Here is a 13,916-nt window from a genome sequence, read left to right as displayed (position 1 = left end):
CACCAGATTTATAGTGAATCTCGAAGTCATATCCCAATAGCTTGTGCATCCATTTGTGTTGTTCTGGAGTGTGTAGGTCCTGCTCAAGCAGTGCCTTAAGCCTTTGATGATCTGTACGCAATACAAATTTCTTTCCTAGTAAATAATGTCGAAATTTTGCCAACGCTTCAGTGATAGCATAAAATTCCCGAACATAAGCTGATTGTTTCTGCAGAGTTGGGGGAAGCTTCTTGGAAAAGAATGCTATTGGATGTTTTTGTTGCAATAGAACTGCACCTATTCCCAAACCCGAAGCATCAGTTTCAACCTCAAATGGTAAATCAAAATTGGGCAATTGCAGCACCGGTTTTGAGCATATAGCCTTTTGAAGTTGAGTGAAAGCCTTAGAAGCTTCTGTACTCCATACAAAAGCATCCTTCTTTAGCAGATCTGTTAAAGGAGAAGCCAAGGAAGCGTAGCCTTTAATGAATCTTCTGTAGTATCCAGTAAGGCCAAGGAACCCTCTAAGCTGTTTAACATTGGTGGGCTGTGGCCAATCCATAATAGCCTGCACTTTAGCCATTTCCATATGTACTCCACCTCCCCTTATCGTATGTCCCAAGTAATCCACTTCGGATGAACCAAAAATACACTTGGATAGTTTGGCAAAGAGAGACTCCTGTTGCAACAGCTTTAAGACCACTTCCAAGTGCTCAAGATGCTTAGTAAATCCATCACTATAGATTAGTATATCATCAAAGAAGACAAGCACGAATTTTCGAAGGTAAGGCTTAAACACCTCGTTCATTAAGCTTTGAAATGTAGCAGGAGCATTGGTGAGGCCGAATGGCATAACCAACCATTCATATAATCCTTGATGAGTCCGAAAAGCAGTCTTGAATCTGTCATTCGGGTTGACTAGTATTTGGTGATAGCCTGAACGCAAATCCAATTTGGAAAAGATATTAGCCCCAAATAATTCATCTAAGAGTTCATCGACAGTAGGAATTGGAAATCCATCCTTTACAGTGATGGCATTTAAAGCTCTATAGTCTGTGCAAAATCTCCACGTGCCATCCTTTTTTTTAACCAAGAGAATTGGTGAAGAGAACGGACTCTTACTAGGCTGTATTATACCATCCTGTAGCATCTCATTCACCATTGATTCTATCTGGGACTTCAAATGATGAGGGTAACGGTAAGGGCGAGCCTTCACTGGTTCAGCACCCTTAATTAAAGGAATTGCATGATCTTGTGACCTCTGAGGGGGTAAACCCGAAGGCACATTGAATACACCCGCATATTGCTGAAGCAATTTGCCCAAAGCTGGGTTAAGTGAATCGGGTAATTGCAATAGTGGAGTTGCAGGCGCCGTCAAATGTTGGACCTCCAAGGTAAACATCTCAGCTAGTGCATCAGTAGAGAGCATTCGTCTAATATGATGGAACTGAGCCTGTGACGAAGGAGCTGTTTTGTACCCTTGAATTGTGATAAATTTTCCATCATGCATAAACCTCAAAAAGGAAGAATCATAGTCAGCAATGTGAGCTTTAAGAGATTCTAGCCAATTGGATCCAATGACCAACTCACCCCCTGCAACATGAAGAACAAAGACCTCAGGGATGCTGATAGTATTGCCCGATATAGTGATGTCCAAACTGGGAATCACGCCTTCCACTGACAGAATTTGAAAATTACCAACCATGACCTTAATACCAGGAGCAGGTTCAATTGGTAAGTTCAGAAACTTGGCAATACGGGGTTGGATAAAGCAATCCGAGCTCCCCCCATCCAATAACGTGTGCACCTCATGTCCATTAATAACAGCAGTGAATCTGATCATAGCAGGTCCCCTAGTGCCATGCATGGCATTGTAAGAGAGATGATGGGCAGCAACCTCCTGTTCTAGAGCCTCCAAAGTAAGATCAACATTAGTGTCATCTGTATTTTCAGGGTCAGCATCAATAGAATCATCCAATTCAAGGTGAAGTTGTAGGTATTGTTTATTGGCGCAACGATGAGTAGCTGAAAATTTCTCATCACACCAATAACACAAACCCTTATCCCTCTTGTTCTGTATCTCAGCAGGGGAAAGCCTCCGAACCGAGTTCTTCGATGGAGGTAAAGCTGAGCCAGGCGCAGGAGTAGGAAGAAGAGGTGGAAGAGGACTCTTCGGTAGATTGCGATTCTGCTGGGAACCCGAGTAAGAAGGATTCACCGAGCGAGGTTGGGACGTAGTATAGGTGGTTCTTGGAATCGAAGCAAACTTCTCCTCCTGCATTCTAGCCAAAGTCAAGGCGCGCATCAACGAAGGAGGGCACTGAGCCTTCACCTCTCTGCGAATATCAGCGCGTAACCCACCAATAAAACAATCCTTCAAAGCCTCAGGAGGTTCAATATGAGATCGATTAGCCAAGGCAACAAAAGCAGCGTAATATTCACCTACAGTACCTTGCTGCTGCAATTTAAAAAGGAGTTCTCTAGGCGATTCGAAAAGAGAAGGGCCAAACTCCAATTCGATTGCTCTTTTTAACTGTGTCCAAGAACGAAACTGGGCCGATCGTTGAGACATTTGAAACCACGGAATCGTAGGCCCGACCATGTGGATTGCAGCGATCCCAATTTGTTCATCGTCTGGCACTTTGAAAAACTCAAAGTATTGATCCATGGAGAATATCCACCCCAGAGCATCTGAGCCATCAAACTTGGGCAAATCAAACTTCACTCTGCTATGCTGAGCCAATCGATTCCCATTATCCACTCCCTGACTAGAGTTCGAACCATGGGAGAAACCCCTCGATGGAGAGCGAGATCGAAATTGTTCCTGCATGATTTGCGTCAACGAGGATTGAATGGCGTCAAACTTCAAGCTCGTAGCCTCTGTGGCTCTCGCGCGTTCAGCACGAGTCTCATCGGAAACCTCCTCGATGCGCTGACCCAAGCGTTTCAGCTCCGCCTCCAAAGTTTTGAGCCTCGTGTTTTCTGCCATGGCACGATGAAAGCACCAAATGATAGAGTGATAGATGCTCTAAACAAAAAACAGGAAAATGGTATGTATATTGAATAGAGTAATTACGCCAGAAGTACAAGTTTAGAGTTCAAAAATAACTAAGAACAATCAGAAAGAAATCAAGCTCATCAATGATTGAGCTCTAAGAACAGAAACAAGATAGAGTTCTTCAGTGTAACAGTAACTATGTCACAATTGAAGAAAATAGAAGAATCAGAATTCGCCGAATCAGATTGCAGCAGTAGGGAGAATCCATAACCTGAGATATGGAAGTGGGAATCAGCACAGGGAAGGGAAGATAACAGAATAGGAAAATAGAAGGGAAAATTCTATGTAGCAGCTGAATGAGTGTGACCAAAGAAAGAGGATTGAGAGAGGAGAAAGAAGAAAATACCACAATACGCCTAGTGCTTGAAATCCCTCAACAGCCTGCTATTTGACCTCTTTCTCACGCTTCTTCTGAGGCCTTGAATTTGAGGATCTGCTGCCATCTGTCCCGAGTTAGTTGCAACCTCTTTTGCTGACGTTGCAAACCTCTCACTTCCTTCCTTGCATTTAGCTATACTCGTATCAGTGTTTTTTTAATCAAAACGTTTGTGCCATCTTATATTTAAATAATTAAAAAATATCTTTTACATACAAAACTTAGGTGACATTTTGTGTTTTTCAAAAAGTAAAAAGTCCTATAACAGTATAAAATTCACCTACACTAAAATATAGAAACACATCACATAATTTATTCGATTTTTCAATTTATATAGTGTTTTAAAAATACAATTTAATCAAATTTAAATTAATATAATTTTAATCATTTTTTAATTTAAATTAGATTGGACGAGAGTTTAACTTAAATCGATTTAGATTTGTTTCTCATGCTTAGATTAAATTAGGAGCTTATCAAAATTTGTTAGACCCAAATAAACTATGGTTCCTTTCTCTTTATTAAAATTGAGTATATAGTTAAATTAGTCTCTAAAAAATCACTTATTTTTTAAATTAATTTTAGAAATATTTTTTTAATTAAATTTGTTCTTTAAAAACTTTAAATTAGTCATGTTAATTTTTTCGTCACTTTATTTATTGATAATGTTAAAATTTACTAATATGACATTTTAAGTGATACTCTAACACACACCTAAAATCTTAATTAACTATTAACATGATTAGTTTATGAAATTAAATAAAATTAATTCCAAATTGAGAAATTTTAATATCTCAAATTCTCCTCACAATTAAATTTTAAGTTGATCTAATTTTATAAATTTATTATGATAATAGTCAATTAAGATTTTTAAGTGTATGTTGAAATGTTACTTAATATTTTACATTAACAAATTTTAATACAATCAACAAACAAAATAATAAAAAAATTAACAAGACTAATTTAAAATTTTAAAAGACGAATTTAATTAAAAAAATTTAAAAATAAATTTTAAAAACTAAAAATATTTTAGAGACAAATTTACCTATTTAGTCTAGTAAAATTCTACCATCCCCCAATCTATTCCCTCACTCTTTCCCTTTGACGGTTTGACCCCTATTCCCCTAATCCCCAGACCATCCAAGCCCCATCTTTTCCCTTTATTTAATAGTTATTTAATTAATTAACTCCTCCCCCTTACTTTCTTCCTTCTAATTTTTCTTTCCCTTTTCAAAGTTAAACAAGCTTGAAGCTTCTATCATCCCTTGCATGAATTTATTTTATTTTATTCAATATTATAATTATTATAAATATTATTTTAAACAATTTATAACTATTTAAATTTAGATTAAATTTTATGAATTATCAATATAAAAACATTTTAACAGATATTTAATTTTATATTGTAATTGACTTAATAATTCATTTTTCCTTTTCTTCTCTTACAGTGTTATCTCTTTTTCTCTCTCAGTTTTCAGACACACTTTTTAAAATTGTACCTTTCAAATAATCTATAATTATAGTGTTTATAAAATGTACTTCAACAAGAGTTAAATGAATCACAATGAAATAAGTTTGCATTACTTTTGCTATTAAATTGCATTAGAGTGCAAGATATTATATGCATTACGAGAGTTAAATATTTTTAAATTAATTTTTTTATTATTAATATAACAATATATATGAGTTGACATAAAAATATAGTAATAATAATCTAATTCATTAATTTTTTTTACTAGCTTCCCAAACACGGAAGTGAGCAAGGTTCCAAGCAACAAGAACCGAGAAGACCAAGCCCAGAAAGGTGAGGATGGCACAGACGTGGAGATATAAAACAAGGGTGAGAATGTCAACAACACAAGAAGACCCGCAGCATAATAGAAATATAAAACATACATACAAACAAACAAAGGCACAGCACAACTAACATACCAGATACAAAACATGCACCCATAGAAGCTAAGACTCCTACGAAATAACACAAGAAAACGTCTTTTACTTATGCAGTATAAGGACGACAACTTCAAAACCAAAGAGAAAGCATCAGAAGCTAAAAGATACAATGATCACCATCAAAACAACAAGACCAACGCCGTAGCACTGTAAACATTAATAGCAAACAGGGTTATAAAATAAAATAAAAGAAAAATGCTAAGCTCTTGTAAACTTTAAGTTCTTGGTCTTTGTTATGTAATCTGGTTTTTCCGTTATTTGTTGTTTGAATTTAATATGATCCCCTACTACCTAAGTAAATTTGCAATCATTTTTATTTTCTTATAGGTTCTAATAATATGATTTTATTATTAATTTTTATTTTATACTATTATGAATAAGTGAATAAGTGTTTACTATTTGGCAGTACTTCTTGATACCTTCCTTGTACAAGATGCATTCTTGCAATGAAGAAGTATGTTCGTCCTCGAAATACATTTCGTTCTTCTTCTCACCATTTGGACTTGTCTTCATTTGTTCCATCAATTCTTTGACTGTTTATATATAATATCAAAAGCTTTCACACACTATTAGTTTCTTCATCAAGTTTAACTCTAGGGCGTGGATATTATTTCTTGATAGGAACAAACTGGCCTTCAAACAGAATGATGGTGCCATTTCGAATGCTTTTGCTTTTGTTTTTTCTGTTTATACCGTACTATTGCATTCTCTTGTGTGTTGATGTTCAACTTTCTAAATTGCTTTGTTGTAGCATCTACATCAGAAATATCTGCAATGCAAAAATTTCTTGGTGAGAATATATTTTTTTATATGTATATAATGTTGACACAAATCAATAATTCAATTGAAATACCTAATGATTTGTCCAATGGCAATTGGTAATTTCCAAGGCCACAACTGTGGTGCTGTATCACTTCTCACCTTATTGAGATGAACTCGTCATATTCAGAGCTTTTAGAACTGGATGCATAAAGAAGTCTTTCTACTTCATTTAGATTAGTTGTAGCACAACAATTTCTCGCCTTTGAAATAAACTTGTCATATTCAGGACTGTTAGAACTGGATACATAATATTAGTACATTAAAAATATCTCTAATTTATTTATTTATTCTTATATGTTTTAAAACATATTAAAAATAATATTAAAATAGGATAAATTAGTACATTTTTTATTTTTTTATCCAAAATTGGAGATAAAAAAATTTAATGGATTCCAAATATTTTTTTGCACTTTTTTTTTACTTTTATTTCAACTGAAAAATAAAAAATAATCATTTTTCTCTTAATTTCTTTTCATTTCATTTTTTCCTTTTTATTTTTTGCAAAACCAAACAAACCCTAACTCTTTAAATTTAATCCTCAATTTTGCAAAGTGTCACAAACTACAAACAAACAACTTGCAAGGTCAATAGATTTCCATCACTTCTTTTTTTATCACGAGATAAGTTGGCACTGGATTCAATCGTCCACAACGTTTGGACCATTAAATAGTCTCAGAATAAAATATATTTTTTAAGTTTTTTTAATAACTGCTAAATAGTCTTTTTCTAATTTTAATTCTAAATTAATCTCGTATATTTTATTTAATCATAAAACTATTTTTTATTTTATAAATTATTATTTTATCATTAATTTATCATATTTATTAACAATAAAAAATAAAATAATAACGAATTAGATTTTTCATTGATTGTAATAAATTTCTTGGCTATTTCAATCGATTAAAAGATTATATTTGATCCGTGACGTTCGTCCAAGATTGTGAAATCGTGTTTCTTTAAAAATCAATCGATTGGATTATCAAAACAATCGATTAAATTTCAAGTTTCCCATAACTCAATCGATTGGGCTACAGATTGTTATCACAAAATAATCGATTGAAAATTGCAAGCATGGTTTTCGCAAAAATCAATCGATTAGTCATATTACCCAATCGATTGAACGATGAATAAAATGTGGGTTTTTTTTTAATTCAATCGATTGTTTATACTACCCAATCGATTGAATGCTTCAAAACAATCTGAGGTCTCACAATTCAATTGATTGGTTGTGTTACCTAATCGATTGAATTCATCAAAACAATATGGATTTGCCAAATTCAATCGATTGGTTGTGCTATCCAATCGATTGAAGTGTGTACTACGCCTATTTCAATTTTGTTATCGTTTTTATAAATTATTATCTTATTATTCATCTATCTTATCTTTTGGTGACGGAAATAAATTAAACAAAGAAAAACAAAACAAACAAAACAAGGAACTGCTTAAATAGGGGGACAGTCCCATTTAAGACTACTCTTAAACTCCTCCCAAGGTGAAAGAAGCTCCACATGCGAAAGTTGTAACTTTATCGCCATCTTTGCCATAGTATCTGCCACCGTGTTTGCATATCTCATAATCAAACGAAAGTCAACACGCCAATTCCAATGCATGATATCTCTTATTTTGAGTACCAATGGATCACTAAACCCAAAACCATCTTGTGTAACAAGATTAAATGCTTCCACACAATCCGTCTCACAAATAACATCTCGTTGACCCACATCCCAAGCTAAGAGATATCCTCTCCAAATAGCAAACAATTTTCCTTGAAGAATATTATTACTCTCAATCATTCCCAAACACCCCCTTTGCCAGCTCCCATTACAATCTCTAATAATACAAGTAAAACCAACACTATCACCCGAACCAAAATAACTAGCATCACAATTAATCTTAAAAGTACCAATGGATGGGGATTCCAAAAACCATTTAGAGTAGAGGGAAGGGACATACGTTGTAATTCAAAAATATTCCTAAACTCCTTTTCTGAAGTTAATGCCAGACAAATCACTTTTTTCGGAAGCCAAGTTTCATGGGGATTAAAGATGTCATTATTCCTTGCTCGCCATATCCACCAAAGTCCCGAAAAGAACTTGAATGGATGCTCTCTGCTATGATACAAGAACCAGTTCTTCAAATCCAAAGGATGACAAGAAATATCCAACCTATGCCAGACAAGCTGAGCTTTTGGACAATCCCGAATACAATGTAAAACTGATTCCTGGCTAGAAAGACATATTGGACACCTATCCGATGATGACATCCCTCTTCTAAAGCAAAAATTTGCAGTAGGAAGAGCCTCCTTAAGACACAACCAAGCCAAAACTTATGCTTTTCCGGAACAAACTGACGCCAAAGCCAAAGCCAGTTCTCCCGCTCCTCCCAACCAAACAGTTGCTTACACAACCACAAGTAACCATTGCGTGAGTCATAGACTTTGGCAGCAGACCCACTCCAATACCAACCCACTTCCGGACCTGCCTGTTCATCTGAATTGTAAGAGAGAATATTACCTCTCAGATTTTGAGGTAAAGGAGAATAAAGAGTATCCAAATGCCACCTACTAACCGACCAAATATCCTGTATCCGGAGATTCAAATCAGAAATGTGAACATAATCCATCTCATTAGATAACCGTCCTTCTCTCCTCCAGCTAGAAAATCAAAAATTCTGGTTCAAATATCCAATACACCAAGCAAACCCATCCTTCAACACTTCCCAAGTCTTGCAAAGACACCTCCAAATGGGAGAGTCCTTGTTCTTAGAATAACTAAAACAGTCATATAGAGATAATCGGTATTTGGCATCCAACAATTGGACCCATAGCTTGTTTGGCTGCTGGAAAAAAGTCCAAACTAGCTTCCCAAGAAGAGCAATATTTACACAATAAGGATCTCTAATCCCAAACCTCCATATTATTTTGGAGTAACCAGTATCTTCCAACTAACAAGATTCAATCATCTTCCATCAACTTGTCCTTTCCAAAGAAAATTCTTCATCATAGACTCCAATTTACTAATGATTCCTTTGGGAAAAATAGAGACCTGCATTTGGTATGTGGGAATAGCGGCGGCAACAGAATTAACCAAGCAGAGTCTACCAGCCCGATTGAGTAAACTCCATTTTCAGCTTGCTAGCCTACTCTGAATCTTATCCAGGACACCATTGAAAGCTGAACGAGTCACCCTAGAATGGCTAAGGGTAACTCCAAGATTCTTGCCCAAGTCTTGGACAAATCTGATAGAGGATACCCCATTGAGAACCTCTTTCCTTGTTGCAGAGACATTCTTGGAGCAAAGCGCTTTAGACTTCTCCACATTAATCTTCATCCCAGATGCTTTGCAAAAAGCCTCTAAAACCAACATCACATTTTGCACTTGTCTCTTTGTAGCTTTACAGAATAGAAGCAAGTCATCCGCAAATATTAAGTGGGATATTCTTGGTCCTCCTCTAGAAATAGCAACTGGCTCCCACTAGCCCAAATCAACCTGATGACTAATAAAGCATGCCAATCGCTCCATACACAATACAAAAAGATAGGGTGACATAGGGTCTCCTTGTCTAAGACCTCGGCTAGAAGTAAAGCCATTTAGACGACTCCCATTCCAAAGAATAGATAAGGAAGAAGCAGTGACACAATTCATAATCAAATTAAGTGTAGGAATAGGAAAACCAAAGCTCTTAAGGGTATGAGCTAAAAACCTCCAGTTAACTCTGTCATAAGCTTTCTCCAGATCAATCTTAAATGCAGTGTGCCTTTCTTTGATTTAGTCTTCTTCATAAAGTGGAGGACTTCTTAAGCAATAATGATGTTGTCAGGAGTTCCTCGTCCCGGAATAAATCCTCCTTGAAGCAGGCCAACAATCTCCGCAAGATGAGGATGAAGCCTATTAACAAGGACCTTCGTGATGATCTTGTAACTACATTGCAGAGACTAATCGGCCTGAAATCTTTCATAGATACCGGTGATTCAACCTTTGGAATGAGAACCAGTAAAGTCTCCAACATTCTCGGATCAAGAGTAACACCAAAGAATGCCTGCTTAACCATCTTCCAAACATCAAGACCAATGATCTCCCAATATTCTTTGAAGAAGAAAGCTTGAAACCCATAAGGACCGGAGCTTTAAAAGAGTTCATGTGAAAAATAGCTGTTCTGACTTTCTCCATATTAACTGGTGCCGTAAGATTATTGCAAGCTTCTTCATTCAGATAAGGAAGAGGCACATCACCAAGGCAACCCAAATCAACATCATCCAAATGACAGAATAAGTTTTTATAGAAAGACTCTGCTTCTTGACTCAGAACCTCTGGATCAGTTTCCCACACTCCATCCTTGAGAAAAAGGCCATGAATCTTATTATGCTTCCTTCGCGCAAGAGTTTGAATATGAAAGAATCTTGTATTCCTATCCCCGAACCTTACCTACTGCTCTCTGGACTTTTGGAACCATAGGAGCTCTTCTTGCACTAGAGTATTATTATAATCATCAAGCAACTGTTGCTCTTTCTGACGCAAATAAATACTATTCACCACTTCCAAACGCTTTTGTAAGTAATTAATCTGCTGCTCTAATTCACATTTCTTAACAAAAATGTTACCAAATACCTTCGAGTTAAACTCTAGTGAATTCTTCTATACTTCCGAAAGCTTGCCATGAATCCCTCTATTACCAGACCACCATGACTGGTTCACAATATCCCTATACCCAGGATGAGTAGCCCAAGTAGCAACAAATCGGAAAGGTCGATTTCCTTTAGGCTGAGGACGACCTTTACAACGCACCAGAATAGGGCAATGATCAGACTGAAGCCTATTTAAAACTTCTGCATAAGCCTCTGGAAAGATAGATAACCAACTACTATTTATACAGACTCGATCAAACTTTTTTGCCACGTCAACATAATTTTTCACCCTCCTATACCAAGAAAACCGCCTCCCAATAGTCTTCAGATCAAACAAACCACTATCCCCTAATGAAGTAGCAAACATGTCTGCTCTTTGATGAGAAAATTGACAGTCATTAGATTCATGAGAAAATTTGACTTCATTAAAATCACCAAGAACAATCCAAGGTCCTTGAAAAACCATGGATTGTGCAACAAGATAATCCCAAAGGAGAACCCTTTTATTAAATTGAGGACTTCCATAAATACCACTACACCTCCAAATTAAATTATCAAAGTGAACCTCCACAGTAACACCCGGATCAAAAGCATCAATGAACTTACAACAAACACCCTTCATAGATGATAGAAACCAAATACCTCCCTTATGCCCCTCCGCTTCTACTATACCAACAGAGGGATACCCCAACCTTTCCCAAAATAATTTTAAATGCTGAAAAGGGGAGTGAGTTTCAATCACAATAAAGAAAACAGGTCTAAATTTCCTAACAAGTTCCTTACAATGCACTCGGGCTAACTTATTAGAAGCACCCCTAATATTCCAAACAATCATATTTAAACTATCCATAAATAACAGGGACAGAATAAATAAAAACATAAACTCTAAATAGAATCACCAACCTCAATAGGTGGTTTGTCCTGCGGTACTGCCACACTCTGATCCTCAATAATTGCCACCTTCGGACCCCCCGACACTGCACCTGCCATGCTTCCATCTACTAAGGTTTCCTCCGTTGTGCCACCATTTTTATCAACTAGCGAGTTCTGCAAGAAGGAAGGCCGAGGACGCTTTCGTAGAGAAATTTCACGACGTGCAGGAGTTCTGCACGATGGAGATGGCCCAATTTCATGTTTTTCTCGCTTCCCCATCCTAATGCCAATTGATTTTCCTCCATCACCATCCAAATTGGGCCTTGGGACCCTTCTCGAACTAAACTTGTGCTGTTGTTTTCCATCTTGGTTCTTCAAACCTGATGACTGGCCTATTGTGAATTTTTCCTTACGCAGCACTTGTTGCCAGCCTTCTCCATCATCCATGCATGCCTCATTAACATGACCATCAGGCACGTGAGCAGCCAATGATTCCGTAACCACTTCCTTCCCTTTAAAAACTCCTAATTTCTCACCCAAATTACGAGGATTATCACCCTTCTGATTCAGCCTTTTTTTGAATCTCATGATTGTTGTGTGGCACTAGTGTCGGGGCTTCATTATTTTTTCCATCACCAAAGGAATTTCCGTTTCCTTCCAAGGACTCCTTCTCCATGCACAACGATTTATCATGCCCATACCGTGCACAAGTAGCACAAATCAACTGTAAACTCTCGTACTCCACTTCATAAGTCACACCCTCCATTATAATATGTTTGATTACAGGTAACTCGAGATTAATTTAAACACAAGCTCAGGCATATTTTCCTCTTTCTGCAAGCTTAGTGGGCAAATCTACTTTTACCGGAATCCCTATTGCAGAAGCAATTCGCAGCATTGCTTGTTCCTAGTAGCACCAAATTGGAAGTCCCTAGACTCGAATCTATACCAGCGTTGATCCAAAAGATTTTTCGTATGGCCTAAAATCCATGTCCCATGGCTTTACTGCAACATAGTGACCGTCTATCAACCATGGGCCACCAAGAATGACTTTCTCACGCGATCCACAGCAATATCAAATTTAACCAAAAAATATCCAAACCCCACATCTAACAAATCAAAACCTCCTTTGATGCGCCATACTATCCGAAGCTTATGCATGAGAGTCGTGTAGCCATAATGCTTATCCAGCACCTTGATCACGATTGCTTCCTTATAAGGTTCAGCTAGACAGCTCTTTGCCTCCTTGGTAAAACTGACACTTGGTGGACGAGAATCACCCTGTTTACATGTCACCGTCGCAATACCATCCCCAGATAAAGACCCTACTAATGCAAAGGCCTTAGACTTTTCTGCATCAATGACTTTATCTCTAAAAGAGACTTGGATGACTTTTCTAACCCCTCTCGAGAAGAACCCTCCTTAACACCGGATACACACCCACCCACCCACGCTCTCCCCTTTATCTCTTCTGATGGCATGGCCATCTTCCTCACCGTGTTTCACTCTCAACCGCTTGCCTCCGCTCTCTCCTCTCATTCTCCTTGAGTACGGAGTACGTCATCTATCTTATCTTTAAAATTCTATCTTTAATTTTTAAGGTTTTATTTTGATTTAGATACTCTAATCTTATCTTTTCTTTAATATTTTGATTAGAGTATCTAAATCAAAATAAAATCTTAAAAATTGAAGATAGAATTTTAAAGATGAGATAGATGAATAATAAGATAATAATTTATAAAAATGATAACAAAATTAAAATAGGCGTAGTACACACTTCAATCGATTGGATAGCACAACCAATCGATTGAATTTGGCAAATCCATATTGTTTTGATGAACACAACCAATTAATTGAATTGTGAGACCTCAGGTTGTTTTGAAGCATTCAATCGATTGGGTAGTATAAACAATCGATTGAATTATAAAAAACCCACATTTTATTCATCGTTCAATGGATTGGGTAATATGATTAATTGATTGATTTTTGTGAAAACCATCCTGCCTTGCAATTTTCAATCTATTGTTTTGTGATAACAACATGTAGTCCAATCGATTGAGTTATGGAAACCTGAAATTCAATCGACTGTTTTGATAATTCAATCGATTGATTTTCAAAGAAACATGATTTCACAACCTTGGACGAACGTCACGGATCAAATATAATCTTTTAATCAATTGAAATAGCCAAAAAGTTTATTACGATCAATGGAAGATCTAATTCGTTATTGTTTT

This window comes from Arachis stenosperma, chromosome 7 (assembly GCF_014773155.1).
Source record: "Arachis stenosperma cultivar V10309 chromosome 7, arast.V10309.gnm1.PFL2, whole genome shotgun sequence".
In the NCBI taxonomy this organism is placed as follows: domain Eukaryota; kingdom Viridiplantae; phylum Streptophyta; class Magnoliopsida; order Fabales; family Fabaceae; genus Arachis; species Arachis stenosperma.
The sequence above is the reverse complement of the archived record's forward strand: the minus strand, read 5'-3'. Positions refer to the sequence as shown.